The following is a 19,878-nucleotide window of genomic DNA, read 5'->3' as shown; positions in this document are numbered from 1 at the left end:
TCTGACCGCAATCCACGGGTGGCGTAGTCGGACATTTAAACATCAAAACCACATAAATAGTTCCGCCACTGGTTTGACCGCCCTGAGCCACGGATCCGGATCGCTGCCACGAAGACTACAACCACCAGCATCCACCAAAAAGGGTCCGGCTCCGGGTGTCCCAAGGCCCAGGGGGTGCGTCAGAACATTTTCATCACCTTTCACAATCACCAATGGGACAAGGCAGGGATGTCCTCTGTCCCCTCTCTTATACATCCTAGTGACGGAGCACCTGCTCTCATCAATTCGCCATAACCCCAATATTAGGTGGATTGAGGTGGGAGGCACCGAGTACAAGTGCTCTCTATTTGCTGATGATGTCCTAGTATATATCACTCAATCACATATATCCATCCCTGCTGTTATGGCTGAAATAGATCACTTTGTTACATGGTAAAATTTTAAAATCAATGCAGCGAAGTCTGAGGCCCTCGATGTCTCCCTCCCTAAATCCATATAGGATTCCATCCAGTCCAACTTTCCCTTTGCCTGGCCCTCACAGGGTATCAAATACTTAGGAATTCCTATTCATAGAGACCTCTCCCATCTATGTTATCTTAATTTTGGGCCCTTTATTGAACAATTCCATACAGACCACGGTTGGCAAGTTAGAACTGTAAGATTCACTACGTGAACCACTGGTGTTTTGTGGAAAAGCACATGTACACCGCGTTCCAAATTATTATGCAAAAAGTGTTTAGGAGTGATAAGGGAAGAATTTGTTTGTTTGTCAGTTAAACTCATTGATGGTGATGTGTGTCAGGGCTCTTTATATCACTGTAAGCAATTGCAGACACCTGTGCTAATTAGTTTGGCAGGTGTGTCCAATGAAAGGCAAGACTACTTAAGAAGGCTCTCTCACATTATTAAGCAGCCTACATTTTCTGCCAAAATGGGAAAGAAAAAGGATGTGTCGGCTGCTGAGAAGCAACAAATTGTGGAGTGTTTAGGTTAAGGCATGACTACAATCAACATTGTGCGATGATCAGGATGAAGTGTCTTGGCAATCAAGAAGTATGTAGCTGATTCACAGTACACACGTGTGCGTGCTGATAAGGGCAAATTGAGGACTCTTTCCTACAGGCAATTACGTCAGGTTGAAAGAGCAGCGGCAAAAAAGCCTTGTCATAGCAGCAGACAAGTTTTTGAAGCTGCTTGTGCCTCCAACGTCCCCCGAACAACAAGATGCAGGGTCCTTCAGAGGTTTGCAGCTGTGCATACGCCATCCTGTCGACCTCCTCTATCCACTTCACACAAGCAGAAACGGCTCCAGTGGGCCAAACATTACATGAAGACTGATTTCAAAACTGTTTTGTTCACGGATGAGTGCCGTGCAGCGCTCGATGGTCCAGATGAATGGAGTGGAGGATGGCTGGTTGATGGACACCCCACGCAAACACGGCTACAGCGCCAACAAGGAGGAGGTGGAGTAATGTTTTGGGCTGGAATCATGGGGAGAGAGATTGTCGGCCCCTTTAGGATCCCTGAAGGCGCTAAAGATGAACTCCATAATGTATGTGGATTTTCTCAAACAGCACTTCCTGCCATGGTTCAAGAAGAAGAACCGTGTATTTCACAGCAAGATCATTTTTCTGCATGATAATGCACCATCTCATGCTGCACATAAAACATCTGCATCTCTGGCTGATATGGGCATAAAAGGGGACAAACTTATGGTGTGACCCCCATGCTCCCCTGACCTCTACCCCATTCAGAACCTTTGGAGCATCATTAAAAGGAGTGTCTATGATGGCGGGAGGCAGTTCACATCTAAGCAACAGCTCTGGGAGGGTATTCTGTCCTCATGCAAAACAATTGAAGCAGAAACCATCCAAAACCTGACAAATTCAATGGACGAGAGAGTTCAGAAGCTCCTTTCGAACAAGGGGTCCTATGTGAAAATGTAACATCACCTAGAATAAAGTTTTGAGTTGAAAACTGTTTGATTTCAGTTTCTAACAACCTGCTAATGCTTATAATTTCAAAAATGACCATTTTTTTGGTCTTTATTAAAATGGAAAGGTTGATCGAAAAGTTTGGGGGATCTAAGAGTGTGGCAACCCAGTAGTCATGATTACTTCGAATTCTGACAATATGAGGGTCATGCTGCAGGTAGTGCAGCAAGAAGGCACTTATGTGTCTTGCGCATCTCGGAGCCCCAAAATTATTTTCCGGGCTAGATGCAGCTAAAAATTATTTTTAATTTTAAATCTGGTGAAGCTTATTATAGATGGCCTAATAGGATCAGTGCTGCACACTGCTACAAAGCCCAAATTATTTTCCAGTCAAGATACAGATAAACATGATTAGTAATTTGAAAGCTTAAAACGGTTGGTAGGGTGATTTTAACCAATCATCAAGCTTTTACTCTCCCCAGGATGACACAGGGGTAGAAAAGTCGTTTCGGATCCATGATTTGTTCATCTTTATGAACGTGAGTCTGTCTACATTATCAGTGGAGAGCCGCGTGCGCTTATCTGTCAGCACACCACCAGCAGCGCTGAACACACGTTCAGACAGAACGCTGGCTGCGGGGCATGACAAGATCTCCAAGGCGTAAGTGGCTAGCTCCGGCCATTTATCCAGATTGGAAGCCCAAAAAGAGCAAGGGTCCAGTGACACAGTCGTGGCTTCAATGTTTACTTGGAGATACTCCTGTACCATCGTCTCTAGGCGTTGACTATGTGTCAGACTTCTTGTCTCCTGTGGCCTTGCAAAGGATGGGCTAAAAAAGTGGTGAAATGATTCCGCAAAATTGATGTTACCAGCAGATACTGTGGTTCTGTTACGGTTTGAGTGCTGAACACTTGACGGTCCCACGGTTGGCAAGTTGGAACTGTGAGATTCACTACGTGCACCACTGGTATTTTGTGGAAAAGCACATGTAAGATTCTGCAACAGTCTCTGCTGATACTCCTGCATGCGTGCATCCCTTTCTATGGCAGGAATAATTTCTGCAAATTTACTTTTGTACCGGGGATCTAACAGTGTGGCAACCCAGTAGTCAGGATTATTTCTAATTCTCACAATTCGAGGGTCATGTTGCAGGTAGTGCAGCAAGAAGGCACTCATGTGTGTTGCGCATCCAGGAGCACCAAGTCCCTGTTGTGTTGGTGGCGAGGTAACAATCATGCTTCCTTCCTCTGTCCTCTCCCCCCAACCTCGCACAACAGAAATGTGATCAAGGTCTCCCTCATCTGATGAGTCTTCCATCAGTTCGTCCTCCACTTCTTCCTGGGCTCCTGCACCTTCCTCACTAGTTTGGCTGCTACCATGCGCCCTGGTAAAATCATCTCCCCCACCCTCACATGCCTGCCGCCCTGGTGCTGCCGACCGTCTGGACCTTGCAGATGTTAGCCCTTCCGCATACAACTCCTCCTCCTCTACTTCCTCCACCTCCTCTTGTGCCACCACCTGACTCCGAATTCTGTTTAACATGTGCTCCAGCATGTAAATCACCGGAATAGTCATGCTGATAATGGCATCGTCAGCACTAAACATCTTCGTCGCCATTTCAAAACTGTGCAGAAGGGTGCATAGGTCCCTGATCTGAGACCACTCCTCCAGCGTGATTTGCCCCACCTCTGAATCTCGTTGGCCCAGGCTATACGTCAGAACGTATTGCACCAGGGCTTGTCGGTGCTGCCACAGTCGCTGCAACATGTGCAGAGTTGAATTCCACCGGGTAGGCACATCGCATTTTAGCCGGTGAAGTGGCAGGCCCAACGACTTCTGTAGAGATGTAAGTCGCTGAGCTGCGGGATGCGAACGGCGGAAGTGAGCACACAGCGACCGTGCCCTCTGCAGAAGGCCATCTAGTCTGGGATAGTGGGCTAAAAATTGCTGGACAACCAGGTTCAACACGTGAGCCATACAAGGCACGTGTGTGACATTGCCCCGGCGAAGGGCCGCACCCAGGTTTGCAGCATTGTCGCACACGGCCTTCCCTGGTTTCAGGTCCAGTGGAGACAACCATTCATGAAATTGGTTCTCCAGAGCTGACCACAACTCCTCAGCTGTGTGACTCACATTTCCCAGACATTTCAATGTAAAAACCGCCTGATGACGTTGAGCCCTACTGCCAGCATAGTAAGGAGGTGTGCAGGATCCCTTCTGCGCAGTTAGAAAGCTTGTGGCATGACCAGACAGGCTTTGGGTGCAGGTGGAAGACCGAGAGGAGGTTGAGGAGGCAGAAGCAGTGGAGGAAAAATGACATAAAGAGGATTGACGCACAACTCGTGGGGACGGCAAGACTTGGACAGCAGCCCCTTGTCCTGCTGTCACCATAGTTACCCAGTGCCCAGTCAGCGACATGTAACGCCCCTGTCCATGCCTACTCGTCCAAGTGTCTGTGGTGAAATGCACCCTGTCACACACAGAGTTTCTCAAAGAAGCGGTGATGTTGTGTGCGACATGCTGGTGGAGCGCAGGCACACCTTTCTTTGAGAAGTAGTGCCGACTGGAAATCTGGTACTGGGGCACTGCGACGGACATAAGGTCTCGAAAATCCTCTGTGTCCACCAGGCGGAAAGGCAGCATTTCTGTAGCCAAGAGCTTGCAGATGGTGAAATTCAACCTCTTAGCTTTCTCATGGCTAGGAGGAAATGGTCTTTTACTTGTCCACATCTGAGGGACCGAGGGCTGGCTATTGTGCTTAGACGGGGTTGATAAGGGTGTCCCCGGCAAACTGCCGGTCTGTGAGGAAGATGCAGGCGGACATGTTAGGTTGCCTTGATCCAAAGGTGGTGCTATCGATGTCGGACAGCGCTCAAGACCAGCTGGTGTTACCACCTCCAAAGAAAATGATGACCTGCCAATCACGCTGGCTGTTGCGGGTAAAGAGGTGGCAGGTCTGCGCCCCAAAACAGGTGTGACTGCTGTCCCCCCAGTCACAGAGGATGAAGAGGCCGCGGATGCACAAGATATGGCAGACGGTGGTTGGCCCGGCCGGCTAGACCGCATTGTAGCACACTGAGCTTCCCACTGCAACTTATGCTTCATGTCCATGTGCCGGTTCATGCATGAAGTACTCAAACTATGTATTTTTTGGCCTCTACTTAGCTTTTGCTGACAAATGTTACAGATAACACGAGTTGGGTCATCTTTATCGATCTGAAAAAATGCCCAGGCTATGCAAGGCTTACCACCCATGCGACCTGAAGAGCCACCACGACTTGTGGTGAGAGGCAGAGTTGTGTTTGAGGATGCAGTTGTTGACGTGCTTCCAGTACTACGTCTCTGTCCAGGAAGGTGCAACCTGACCTCGTCGTCACTAGCATCTTCCTCCACCTCCTCTGCTGACCTCATCTCTTGGCTGACTGTGGGTTGACAGTAAGTGGGATCTCCGACCTCATCATCATCACCCTGTGCGTTATCACACCCGTCGTCCTCAGAGCCAACCTGTTCCTGCCCTGACAAAAAACTAAAGTTGTCGCTCCAATCAGGTATTTGAGTCTTATCATCGTCTTCCTCATTGTCTCCACCAACAGGAGTTACAGTTTGGGAATGAGGGTCTACATTATGGTCAGAACCTTCTGCGTCTGGTCCTGGATCCGACTCATAAAGATTCTGGGCATCAGTGCAGATCATTTCCTCGTCTGGATTCACAGAAGCGCTGGAGTCGACCTCTGATTCCCAGGCTATAGTATGAGTAAACAGCTCTGCAGACTCAACCATCTGTTCTACCTCATACTCAGACGGGCAGCTGGAGATTTGGGAGCTGTGAGGAAGCAAGTGCGATTTGGGTGACACCTTTGAGGACTGGAGTATTTGTGATGTTGAAGTTGATGTGGAGGAGAGCCCACTTAAAGGAGCACTTGATATCCGTTGAAGCACCTGCTGTTTTTGTGCCTCATCTGGAATTTGTAGCGATTGGCGTGGCCGTAAGAAAGGGATCTTATCACATTGTCCGCTAAAAGAAGTAGACATTTTAGTTTGGCTGGAAGATGGTCTTTCTTCTGCACCTACCCCACGGACACAACCTTTTTTCCCCTTCCCAACACGCCTATTCCCCTTTCCACCAGCAGCAGGCCTTTTTCCACTCATTTTGGTGGTTAACTAATTCACAACTCTGGAGTTGTTTGCACAAAAAAACAATGGATGGTAACCGAGCAGAGCTGAGTGGCCAAACTGTGGTATTAGGCCAAAACTATTGGCTGGGTTAGATGCAGAAAAAAATTATTTTTAATTTGCAACCTGATGGAGGTCAGTATAGATGGACTAATAGACCAAGTCCCACACACCGCTAGAAGCCCAAATATTTTTTCAGAGCTAGATGCAGAAAATTTTTTTATTCAATTTGCAACCTGATGGAGGTCAGTATAGATGGACTAATAGACCAAGTCCCACACACTGCTAGAAGCCCAAATATTTTTTCAGAGCTAGATGCAGAAAAAAATTATTTTTAATTTGCAACCTGATGGAGGTCAGTATAGATGGACTAATAGACCAAGTCCCACACACCGCTAGAAGCCCAAATATTTTTTCAGAGCTAGATGCAGAAAAAAATTATTTTTAATTTGCAACCTGATGGAGGTCAGTATAGATGGACTAATAGACCAAGTCCCACACACTGCTAGAAGCCCAAATATTTTTTCAGAGCTAGATGCAGAAAAAAGTTATTTTTAATTTGCAACCTGATGGAGGTCAGTATAGATGGACTAATAGACCAAGTCCCACACACCGCTAGAAGCCCAAATATTTTTTCAGAGCTAGATGCAGAAAAAAATTATATTCAATTTGCAACCTGCTGGACGTCAGTATAGAAGGACTAATAGAACAAGTCCCACACACTGCTAGAAGCCCAAATATTTTTTCAGAGCTAAATGAAGAAAAAAATTATTTTTAATTTGCAACCTGATGGAGGTCAGTATAGATGGACTAATAGACCAAGTCCCACACACTGCTAGAAGCCCAAATATTTTTTCAGAGCTAGATGCAGAAAAAAATTATTTTTAATTTGCAACCTGATGGAGGTCAGTATAGATGGACTAATAGAACAAGTCCCACACACTGCTAGAAGCCCAAATATTTTTTCAGAGATAAATGAAGAAAAAAATTATTTTTAATTTGCAACCTGATGGAGGTCAGTATAGATGGACTAATAGACCAAGTCCCACACACTGCTAGAAGCCCAAATATTTTTTCAGAGCTAGATGCAGAAAAAAATTATTTTTAATTTGCAACCTGATGGAGGTCAGTATAGATGGACTAATAGAACAAGTCCCACACGCTGCTAGAAGCCCAAATATTTTTTCAGAGATAAATGAAGAAAAAAATTATTTTTAATTTGCAACCTGATGGAGGTCAGTATAGATGGACTAATAGACCAAGTCCCACACACTGCTAGAAGCCCAAATATTTTTTCAGAGCTAGATGCAGAAAAAAATTATATTCAGTTTGCAACCTGATGGAGGTCAGTATAGATGGACTAATAGAATGATGCTATGCCCAAAAGATTTTACTTCACTAGGTGCAGTAAAAAAATTGGTATTCTATACACAGGTGGTATATCTTGCAACACAGATAGGCTACTCCACTGACTAACACACTCTGCAATAGGCCAAAAAGGATTAGCTTTGCTAGATTCAGCCAAATGCTGTGAAAAAAACTTGCACAGCACTGGCACAGACCTGCCTGGCAAAAACTGATAGGAACTGATGTAACCTAGTCCTGAAAAGGACTCCAATTACAATTAGTCTTTACTCCCACAATCTATCTATTTAAGAGCACAGACCTGCCTGATAAAAGTCGTAGGAAATGCTGTAACCTAGTCCTTAAAAGGACTGCAATCACAACTAATCCCTACTCCCAAGCTATCTGTATATTTGTGCGAAAATTGGCTTGAAATTAACAAGGTATAGCGCACACAGCAACAGCGGTGCCGTCTAACACGCAGCTGCAGCAGTGAGAAAATGGTGGCGACGGGGAAAATGGCTTGGTCTTATAGGGCAAGGACATGTGACATACACTGCCAATCACACATGCCCTTGCTTGTGTGAAAAAAAGCACTTCGCTCCGTGTGTGCGCTGCTGATAGGCTGACAGATTGCACCTCCCCACTGCAAATGCGGGAAAGAGAAAAAAAAATGGAGATCTTCATTGTTCCTGCAGAGATCCATCCCCTGCCCCTCCCCCCGCCCCGCTGTACACTCAAACTGCGTATTAACATTAATTTTCATCATTACTGAGAAAAAATCCAGTTATGATTTTGGTGCACGAACAGTTATCGAACATAACCTCGAACAGCCGAATTTTTCTCAAATTGTTCGTGTTCGCCGACCGGCTCGAACACCGCCCAAAACAGCTCGAATTTGAGATTGGCGAACAGTTCGAGTAGAACAACGCTCATCTCTAGTCAGGATGTGGGGCATTATTATTGTAGGGGCTAATTAAAGGATATTATTACTGCTGTGATGTATTTTATTTTTGAGGATTCTATTTTCAGTGAGGGGGGGTCCTGTTACTGTGCAGGGCGGCACCATGTCGCTTTTTTTTCTTCATCTGATGTAGTGTAGAAGTTGGGGAAAAATTGGGGAATGAGCTCTGGAAGCGGTGCACTAGTGTTATTTTATGCAGTGACGAATCTTGTCAGGAAGAAGTGATGGCGGTCTGTGCTGGATGAACAAGAAAAGCGAAGATGAATGACTTCAGCTTGAGATGTCACCAGTGAGTTTGTGTGTTATCTGTACACTGACACTATACACTGTATACTATATACAGAGCTCCTGTGTATAATGGCACTTATGTTAATATTAGTATTGTGTTTTTTTTTATTAATGATCGGTATTGTGGTATTAGGACTATATGTGGTGGTAATATATGGTCCGGTCATGTGTGACGGTATTTGTCCCTTGTATGTGGTATTATTCAGTCACTATGGGGTGGTAATATGTGATCTGGCCACAGTGTGGTGGTATTTGTCCCTTGTATATGGTATTATTCGGTCACTATCTGGTGGTAATATGTGGTCTGGTCATGGTGTGATGGTATTTGTCCCTTGTATGTGGTATTATTCGGTCACTATGTGGTAGTAATATGTGATCTGGTCATGGTGAGGCGGTATTTGTCCCTTGTTTGTGGTATTATTCGGTCTCTATGTGGTGGTAATATGTGGTCCAGCCATGGTGTGATTGTATTTGTCCCTTGTATGTAGTATTATTCAGTCACTATGTTGTGGTAATATGTGATCTGGTCACGGTGAGTTGGTATTTGTTCCTTGTTTGTGGTATTATTCAGTCACTATGTTGTGGTAATATGTGATTTGGTCATGGTGTGATGGTATTTGTCCCTTGTATGTTGTTACGGGTCCGGGTGGTGGAACCTCTGTGCCGAGGTGCAAGGAGGGACCCAGAGGGGCGTGACTAAGTATCCACCCGAACCGACCCTGGTCGTACGGCAGCTAACGACACCGTGACCAGGGAGGATCCGGGCTGAGGGACCAGGTGCTACTCTGGGGATGACCTTGTAAGAGAGCAGGTGGCTCCCACGGGTCAGATGGCTGGGACTGACCGTTATGGTGGATGGACACGGCAAGCAGGCGGAAGTCTCTGGTAGCTGACAGGTGGTCACAGTTCAAGAAAGCAGGGCAAGTAGCAGTCTTTAGGTTTACCAGGAAAGTGGTCACAGCAAGTGACGGCAGGGTCTCCAGGCAGGCTGGCAGGAAACAGGCAGGTGCTCTCAGGTGAGCGGACAGACAGACGAGGCGGGTATCTGACAGGTAACTGGTGGGCGCTCCCAGGTGAGCGGGCAGACAGACGAGGCGGGTAACTGACAGGTAACTGGTGGGCGCTCCCAGGTGAGCGGTCTGACGGACACAGCAGGTAACAGGCAGGTAACTGGTGGATGCTCCCAGGTGAGCGGTCTGACAGACGAGGCAGATAACAGGCAGGTAACTGGTGGACGCTCCCAGGTGAGCGGTCTGACAGACAGGGCAGGCGGATGCTCCCAGGTGAGCGGACAGATAGCCAAGGCAGGTAACAGGCAGGTAACAGGTGAGCGCTCCAGGTGAGCAGGCTGGCAGGCTCGGCAGGTAACGGACAGATAACAGGCTGGCAGGCAGGACGAGAAGTCAGGCTAGCAGCGGGACCTAAGGGCTGAAGCACAGATCAGACACAGTGCAAACAACTTTGTTCGGGCACCTCCATTTTGGAGGAGGTGCCTTATATATGGGAGGTCCTCCGGCAATTGGCCGGGGACTCCTTAGGACGGCGCGCGCCGTCCCTTTAAGAGAGGGGAGCGCGCGCGCGCCCTAATCACACAGCCGGGGAAGGAGCGCGTGCCGGAAGCAGCGGGGAGAGAAGCGCTGGAGGACGCTGCGCCAGGAGTGGGGAGGTGAGAGGGACGGCGTCTCTGCCTAGCAAGGGGCAGAGACGCCGATGCTACAGTACCCCCCCTTTAGGCCCCCTCTTTTTTAGGCCAGAAAGAAATTTTTCAAGGAGAAGCGGGGCGTTGATGTTCTCCCTGGGTTCCCAAGTTCTCTCCTTAGGACCAAACCCCCTCCAATCTACCAGAAAAAAGGTCTTTCCTCTTACCTTCTTGGTGGCCAGAATACTCTCTACCTCAAAGACGTCTTCAGCAGAAACCGGAGCAGGGGGAGTACCTGGATTGTTGGAAAAAGTGTTAAAGACAACGGGTTTGAGGAGAGATACATGGAAGGAGTTGGGAATCCATAAGGTGGCCTGGAGTTTTAATTTGTAGGCCACTGGATTAATTTGCCTGAGGATTTCGAAAGGGCCAATGAAGCGAGGACCTAACTTGTAGGAGGGTATCTTGAGCCGAACATGTTTGGAGGAGAGCCAAACCTTGTCTCCCGGACGGAATTGAGGCAGATCCAGACGTCTCTTATCAGTATATCTCTTCATCCGCTCGGAGGACTGAAGAAGTGTGGACCTAGTACTCTCCCAAATGGTAGAAAACTCGCTGACAAGAGACTGCGTGGCAGGGTTGTCCACAGAGGCGGAGACGGGAAACAGAATCCGGGGGTGCTGGCCATAGACAATAAAGAACGGGGACTTGGAAGAGGATTCACTCTCGTGGTTATTATAAGAGAATTCGGCCCAAGGAAGGAGGTCCACCCAATCAGAATGGTGGGCATTAACAAAGTGCCGGAGATAGCTGGTAAGGATCTGATTGATCCGCTCCACTTGACCATTGGACTGAGGGTGATAAGCGGAGGAGAAATCCAGGGTGACGTCCAGCAGTTTACATGTGGCTCTCCAGAAGCGTGAGGTAAACTGAACCCCTCGATCCGACACGATGTGGAGGGGTAGGCCATGGAGACGGAAGATATGGCGTATAAAGTCCTTAGCCAGCTCGGGTGCAGACGGGAGACCAGGCAGGGGAAAGAAGTGGGCCATTTTAGAAAAGCGGTCCGCGACCACCCAAATGACAGTACACCCGGCAGAAACAGGGAGATCGGTAATGAAGTCCATAGCGATGTGTTGCCACGGGGCAACAGGTATAGGAAGCGGCAGGAGATGACCAGCTGGTAAGTGTCTGGGAAGTTTGTTGCGGCCACAAGATGAACAGGCAGAGACAAAGTCTACCACATCCTTACGCAGGGTAGACCACCAGTAATGCCGGGAAATGAGTAGGAAGGTCTTCTTTTGGCCAGCATGGCCAGCTAGTTTAGAAGAATGACCCCAGCGAAGAACCTTCTCACGGTCAGGAGCTGCCACGAACGTCTTGCCGGGTGGAAGACGAGTCAAATCCAAGGGGGCCGCATTCATCACCTTGGAGGGGTCGATAATGTGCATAGGCTCCTCCTCTTGGTCGGGACAAGGCATCAGCTTTGACATTCTTGTCCGCCGGGTGGAAATGAAGGATGAAATCGAAGCGGGCAAAAAACAAAGACCACCGGGCCTGACGTGGATTAAGTCTCTGGGCATTTTGGAGATATGCCAGGTTTTTGTGATCCGTGTAGATGATCACCGGGTATAGAGCCCCTTCAAGCAGATAGCGCCACTCTTCCAGCGCCAATTTGACGGCCAGCTGTTCTCGGTCTCCTATGGAGTAATTGCGCTCAGAGGAGGAGAAGATTTTGGAGAAAAAGCAGCAGGTTACCATTCTCCCGGATGAAGACTTTTGGGTGAGCACCGCTCTGGCTCCAGAGGAGAAAGCATCAACCTCCAGGTAGAACTGTTTGTTGCAGTCCAGACGGTACAGCACAGGGGCAGAGGAGAAGGCTTGCTTCAGGGAAAGGAAGGCCTCCTCAGCTTAGGGTGGCCATACCTTGGGATTTGTTCCCTTACGGGTGAGCGCAGATATAGGAGCAGTCCGAGACGAGAAGTGAGGAATGAAGAGACGATAGTAATTAGCGAAGTCCAGGAATCGCTGTATCGCCTTCAGGCCCTCTGGACGGGGCCACTTTAGGACAGCAGAGAGCTTCTCGGGATCCATTCGCAAGCCTGTCTGGGAGATAACATAGCCCAGGAATGGAAGAGAGATCTGCTCAAAAAGGCACTTCTCATATTTAGCATAGAGGTGGTTCTGCCTGAGCCTAAGCAGGACCTGACGAACATCCCTCCGGTGTGTGGGAAGATCCGGAGAGAAGACCAAGATGTCGTCCAGGTATACCACCAAGCAGGAGTAAAGAAGGTCACGGAAGATGTCGTTGACCAGTTCTTGGAAGACGGCGGGAGCATTGCAGAGGCCGAAGGGCATCACACGGTACTCATAGTGTCCTTCCCGGGTATTAAATGCCGTTTTCCACTCGTCTCCTTGACGGATACGGACCAGGTTATACGCTCCACGTAGATCCAGCTTGGAAAAGATCCTGGCACCTTTAAGGTGATCAAATAACTCAGAGATGAGCAGAAGGGGGTATTTATTTTTAACCGTGATCAGATTGAGTCCCCTATAGTAAATACAGGGGCGTAGCGAGTCATCCTTTTTTATGACAAAGAAGAATCCGGCTCCAGCCGGGGAAGTAGACTTCCGGATGAATCCCCTGGCCAGATTCTCCTCTATGTACTCAGACATGGCCCGGGCTTCAGCCGCAGACAATGGATAAATACGCCCACGGGGTGGAGTGGAGCCAGGTACCAGGTCGATCGGGCAATCATATGGCCTATGAGGTGGCAATGTCTCTGCTTCCTTTTTACTGAAGACGTCAGCATAGGGCCAGTAAGGAGCCGGAAGACCGGGTAAATTAGCTGGGGTAGGTGGAGGACGAACCGGACGAACCGGAACCAGGCAGGTCTTATGGCAGACTGGCCCCCACCGGAGTACTTCACCGGAATGCCAATTCAACACGGGTTTATGTGTCTGGAGCCAAGGTAGACCTAGCAATAGGGAGTGGGAGAGTCCGGGCAACACATGGAAGGAGATTACCTCACAGTGCAGCATTCCCACCTGCAGGGTTATGGGTTCCGTGACGAGCAGGATGGTCACCGGAAGGAGTCTTCCATCCACGGATGCGACTGACAAAGGTTCGGCCAGAGACTTGGTGGGAATACGGTATTTCTCAACCAGGGACTGGGAGATGAGGTTTCCAGCGGATCCAGAATCCAGGTGGGCGAGTTCAAAGTGACGGTTCTCTCCCCAGGAGATAGATACAGACAAAGTCAGGGTTGGAGAGGACTTAATTTTGTCTAGGGCGACCTCTCCGAGCGGTCCTAGACACTGGAGTTTCCCGGCCTCTCCGGGCAGGAACGGATCCGGTGCTCCTTACTGCCACAATAGAAACAGCTCCCCTCGGCTCGGCGTGACTCTTGGCGAGATTTGACCATCTTGGTCTGGTCGATCTGCATGGGCTCGGGTGAGTGCGCCCGGGGAGTGACAGAAGAGGAGACAGGTCTCTGGAAAGTAGGAGCTAGGTGGGGAAACCTTCTCTCATGGGTGGTCTCTTTGGTGCATTCTTGAAACCGGATGTCAATCCCAGTAGCCAGCGACACCAGGTCATCCTGGGTGGTAGGAATGTCCCGACCGGCGAACTCATCTTTAATCCGACTGGAAAGACCCTCCCAGAAGACGGACACCAGGGCCTCGTTATCCCAGGCAAGCTCAGAAGCGAGGGTGCGGAACCGTCTGGCATATTGGCCCACGGTGAGACTCCCTTGGCGGAGACGTAGCAGAGAGGAGGCAGATGAGGTCTTTCGTCCCGGTTCATCGAAGACTCTCTGGAAAGCAGTGAGGAAAAATGACAGGTCGGACACCAGGGGGTCCCCTCTCTCCCACAGGGGGTTAAGCCATGCCAGTGCCTCCCCAGTGAGATGGGACATGATGAATGCCACTTTGGCCCGGTCGGAGATAAACTGGTGAGCCAAGAGTTCAAAGTGCACTGGTTTATGAAGCCCCGAGCTTGAGCGGGGTCGCCTCCGAAACGAGGAGGTGCAGAAAGCCGGGGTCCAGGGCAGGATGCCATGGTATTGGTGGGCAGCGGCGCTGCCGGGGTGCGAGTCGTGCGACTAGCGGTGGTTGCTGGTGGAGCAGTCAGTGTGTCCAGGCGGAAGTTGACATTCCGCAGGTGGTTCAGGATGGAGTCCTGCTGGGATCTCTGATGGGAGACTTCATGGTATAAGTCAGAGAGCGAGGGAGCTTGGGTGCCACTGGGTTCTATGGCCCGAGCAAACTGTTACGGGTCCGGGTGGTGGAACCTCTGTGCCGAGGTGCAAGGAGGGACCCAGAGGGGGGTGACTAAGTATCCACCCGAACCGACCATGGTCGTACGGCAGCTAACGACACCGTGACCAGGGAGGATCCGGGCTGAGGGACCAGGTGCTACTCTGGGGACGACCTTGTAAGAGAGCAGGTGGCTCCCACGGGTCAGATGGCTGGGACTGACCGGTATGGTGGATGGAGACGGCAAGCAGGCGGAAGTCTCTGGTAGCTGACAGGTGGTCACAGTTCGAGAAAGCAGGGCAAGTAGCAGTCTTTAGGTTTACCAGGAAAGTGGTCACAGCAAGTGACGGCAGGGTCTCCAGGCAGGCTGGCAGGAAACAGGCAGGTGCTCCCAGGTGAGCGGGCAGACAGAAGAGCCGGGTAACTGACAGGTAACTGGTGGGCGCTCCCAGGTGAGCGGGCAGACAGACGAGGCGGGTAACTGACAGGTAACTGGTGGGCGCTCCCAGGTGAGCGGTCTGACGGACACAGCAGGTAACAGGCAGGTAACTGGTGGACGCTCCCACGTGAGCGGTCTGACAGACGAGGCCGGTAACAGGCAGGTAACTGGTGGATGCTCCCAGGTGAGCAGTCTGACAGACAGGGCAGGCGGATGCTCCCAGGTGAGCGGACAGATAGCCAAGGCAGGTAACAGGCAGGTAACAGGTGAGCGCTCCAGGTGAGTAGGCTGGCAGGCTCGGCAGGTAACGGACAGATAACAGGCTGGCAGGCAGGACGAGAAGTCAGGCTAGCAGCGGGACCTGAGGGCTGAAGCACAGATCAGACACAGTGCAAACAACTTTGCTCGGGCACCTCCATTTTGGAGGAGGTGCCTTATATATGGGAGGTCCTCCGGCAATTGGCCGGGGACTCCTTAGGACGGTGCGCGCGGTCCCTTTAAGAGAGGGGGAGCGCGCGCGCCTTAATCACACAGCCGGGGAAGGAGCGCATGCCGGAAGCAGCGGGGAGAGTAGCGCTGGAGGACGCCGCGCCAGGAGCGGGGAGGTGAGAGGGACGGCGTCTCTGCCTAGCAAGATATCATTGGTCATTTTAAAAAAATGTATGTGACACATTCCCTTAAATAAAAATAAAAATATACCTAAAAAGAGTAAAGGGCATTATAAGAAACTAGATGGTGGCCCGATTCTAACGCATCGGATATTCTAGAATATGTATGCGGCCGACCGGGCGCAATCAGCAGAACGTTGTTTAAATTTGGCGCCAAAATCGCTGATTGGTCGCGGCCGGCAACCGCGACTAAACAGCAAAACGGTGTTTAAATTTGGCGGCAATATCGGTGATTGGTCATAGCGAACTGTGTTAGTGAGGACCGGAGAGCTTGTTTAAATTTGGCGATAAAATCGACCAATCAGCAGAGCGTTGTTTAAATTTGCCTCCCATCTCGCACATAGGTCGCGGTGGATGGCCGCAATTAATCAGCAGAGCGGCGTTTAAATTTGCCGCCCATCTCGCTGTTGGTCGTGGCCGGCCGCTACCAATCAGCAGAGCGGCGTTTAAATTTGCCGGCCATCTCGCTGAATGGTCGCGGCCGGCCACCGCGACCAATCAGCAGAGCGGCATTTAAATTTGCCGCCCATCTCGCTGATTGGTCGCGGTCGGTCACCGCGACCAATCAGCACAGCGGCGTTTTATTTTGCCGCCCATCTCGCTCATTGGTCGCGGTGGCCGGCCGCGATTAATCAGCAGAGCGGCATTTAAATCTGCCGCCCATCTCGCTGATTGGTCGCGGCCGGCCACCGCGACCAATCAGCAGAGCGGCGTTTAAATTTGCCGCCCATCTCGCTGATTGGTCGCGGTCGGCCACCGCGACCAATCAGCACAGCAGCGTTTAAATTTGCCGCTCATCTCGCTGATTGGTCGCGGCCGGCAACCGCGACCAATCAGCAGAGCGGCGTTTAAATTTGCCGCCCATCTCGCTAATTGGTCGCAGCCGGCCACCGCGACCAATCAGCAGAGCGGCATTTAAATTTGCCGCCCATCTCGCTTATGGGTCGCGGTCGGCCGGCCACCGCGACCAATCAGCAGAGCGGCGTTTAAATTTGCCGCCCATCTCGCTGATTGGTCGCGGTGGCCGGCCGCGATTAATCAGCAGAGCGGCGTTTAAATTTGCCAACCATCTCGCTGATTGGTCGCGGCCGGCCACCGCGACCAATCAGCAGAACTGCGTTTAAATTTGCCTCCCATCTCGCTCATTGGTCGCGGTGGCCGGCCGCGATTAATCAGCAGAGCGGCGTTTAAATTTGCTGGCCATCTCGCTGATTGGTCGCGGCCGGCCACCGCGACCAATCAGCAGAGCGGCGTTTAAATTTGCCGCCCATCTCGTTGATTGGTCGCGGCCGGCCACCGCGACCAATCAGCAGAACGGCGTTTAAATTTGCCGCCCATCTCGCTGATTGGTCGCGGTGGCCGGCCGCTACCAATCAGCAGAGCGGCGTTTAAATTTGACGCCCATCTCGCTCATTGGTCGCGGCCGGCCACCGCGACCAATCAGCAGAGCGGCATTTAAATTTGCCGCCCATCTCGCTTATGGGTCGCGGTCGGCCGGCCACCGCGACCAATCAGCAGAGTGGCGTTTAAATTTGCCGCCCATCTCGCTGATTGGTCGCGGTGGCCGGCCGCGATTAATCAGCAGAGCGGCGTTTAAATTTGCCGACCATCTCGCTGATTGGTCGCGGCCGGCCACCGCGACCAATCAGCAGAACTGCGTTTAAATTTGCCTCCCATCTCGCTCATTGGTCGCGGTGGCCGGCCGCGATTAATCAGCAGAGCGGCGTTTAAATTTGCTGGCCATCTCGCTGATTGGTCGCGGCCGGCCACCGCGACCAATCAGCAGAGCGGCGTTTAAATTTGCCGCCCATCTCGTTGATTGGTCGCGGCCGGCCACCGCGACCAATCAGCAGAACGGCGTTTAAATTTGCCGCCCATCTCGCTGATTGGTCGCCGTGGCCGGCCGCTACCAATCAGCAGAGCGGCGTTTAAATTTGACGCCCATCTCGCTGATTGGTCGCGGCCGGCCACCGCGACCAATCAGCAGAGCGGCATTTAAATTTGCCGCCCATCTCGCTGATTGGTCACGGCCGGCCACCGCGACCAATCAGCACAGCGGCGTTTAAATTTGCCGCCCATCTCGCTGATTGGTCGCGGTGGCCGGCCGCTACCAATCAGCAGAGCGGCGTGTAAATTTGACGCGCATCTCGCACATAGGTCGCGGTGGCTGGCCGCGATTAATCAGCAGAGCGGCGTTTAAATTTGCCGGCCATCTCGCTGATTGGTCGCGGCCGGCCACCGCGACCAATCAGCACAGCGGCGTTTAAATTTGCCGCCCATCTCGCTGATTGGTCGCGGCCGGCCACCGCGACCAATCTGCACAGCGGCGTTTAAATTTGCCTCCCATCTCGCTCATTGGTCGCGGTGGCCGGCCGCGACCAATCAGCAGAGCGGCATTTTATTTTGCCGCCCATCTCGCTCATTGGTCGCGGTAGCCGGCCGCGATTAATCAGCAGAGCGGCGTTTAAATTTGCAGCCCATCTCGCTGATTGGTCGCGGCCGGCCTCCGCAACCAATCAGCAGAGCGGTGTTTAAATTTGCCGCCCATCTCGCTGATTGGTCGCGGTGGCCGGCCGCGATTAATCAGCAGAGCGGCGTTTAAATTTGCCGGCCATCTCGCTGATTGGTCGCGGTGGCCGGCCGCTACCAATCAGCAGAGCGGCGTTTAAATTTGCCGCCCATCTCGCTGATTGGTCGCGGTGGCCGGCCGCGACCAATCAGCAGAGCGGCGTTTAAATTTGCCGCCCATCTCGCTGATTGGTCGCGGCTGGCCACCGCGACCAATCAGCAGAGCGGCGTTTAAATTTGCTGACCATCTCGCTGATTGGTCGCAGTTGGCCACCGCGACCAATCAGCACAGCGGCGTTTAAATTTGCCACCCATCTCGCTGATTGGTCGCGGCCGGTCACCGCGACCAATCAGCAGAGCGGCGTTTAAATTTGCCGCCCATCTCGCTCATTGGTCGCGGTGGCCGGCCGCGATTAATCAGCAGAGCGGCGTTTAAATTTGCCGCCCATCTCGCTCATTGGTCGCGGTCAGCCAGCCACCGCGACCAATGAGCAGAGCGGCGTTTAAATTTGCCGCCCATTTCGCTCATTGGTCGCGGTGGCTGGCCGCGACCAATCAGCGTCGTATTAGTGTGGGCCCGGGAGCGGCGCTGCTTGTGCTGCTCCGTATTAGCGAGGACCGGGGAGTGGCGCTGCCTGTGAGGCTCCGTCTGCTGCGAGAAGCCGGGAGATGAGCGGCTGCTCGCAGCAGAAGCATCTCGACCGGCGGCGCCGCTCTCCGGTTCTCCGTTCACACTTGCTGTCGGGAGATCAGAGGGCCAAGCCGCTGATCTTCCGACGTTAGCCGCATGGAGGTCAGCGGCTCCGGTCGGGGTAGTTGTGCTGCTAGCGCCGGTCATCTCCCTGCTGCATCGCTGCTGACCTCCGTCCGCCAGATGAGCCGCTAACGGCCGCCATCTTTTTTCAGAAATCCCGCGGCGCTGATTGGCCGCTGCCGGACCAATGAGCGACGCGGGATTTCCAGGACAGACAGACAGAAAGACAGACAGACAGACAGACGGAATAAGACGATTATATATATAGATTTTTAATAAGTTAGAGTAGAGTAGGGTCCGACCAGAAGAGTCTACCTTGTCCTGGTGGCGGCTTAAAAAATCTTTTGGCGAAAACAAAAGCTGCTGGCTATGCATGTGATATGGTGTTCGATGGGAATGGTTAATGTGTGATTGGTGAGGACGTGGTGCAGAAAGTGGAGTTTTTCCAAGAGTGGGCGTGGAACTGTGGAAGGTTCGAGGGATGGAGGCGGAGCTGGGTTAGATATGGAGCTTGAGTGGAGCCTGGGCGGAGTATCAAGGGGGGCCCGAAAATTTTGCCAGTATGGGGCCCTGAAATTCCTGGTGGCAGCCCTGGATAGAGAAGAGCTGAAGGGTGAAGGACACAAAGCTCCTTTATTTTGTTCCTGTATTGATTTGTTTCAATTTCCTACCCCTCCTGTCAGCACTGACTACAGAGCTTGGCTGCTGTAACAGTGAAGCACACATAAACACATAAAGAACCCTGGCTATACCAATAAGGGCCATGTTAGCAGGCAGAACATGCTCCTTTAATGCACTACAGTGAGCCAGTCTCACCGGTAGATCAAGTCAGAACATTATGTCTAACCA

The sequence above is a fragment of the Phyllobates terribilis genome, unplaced genomic scaffold (genome assembly GCF_046119375.1).
Source record: "Phyllobates terribilis strain yellow unplaced genomic scaffold, ASM4611937v1 Scaffold_2__4_contigs__length_985480577, whole genome shotgun sequence".
NCBI classification, from domain to species: Eukaryota; Metazoa; Chordata; class Amphibia; order Anura; family Dendrobatidae; genus Phyllobates; species Phyllobates terribilis.
This window is presented reverse-complemented; position numbering follows the sequence as displayed.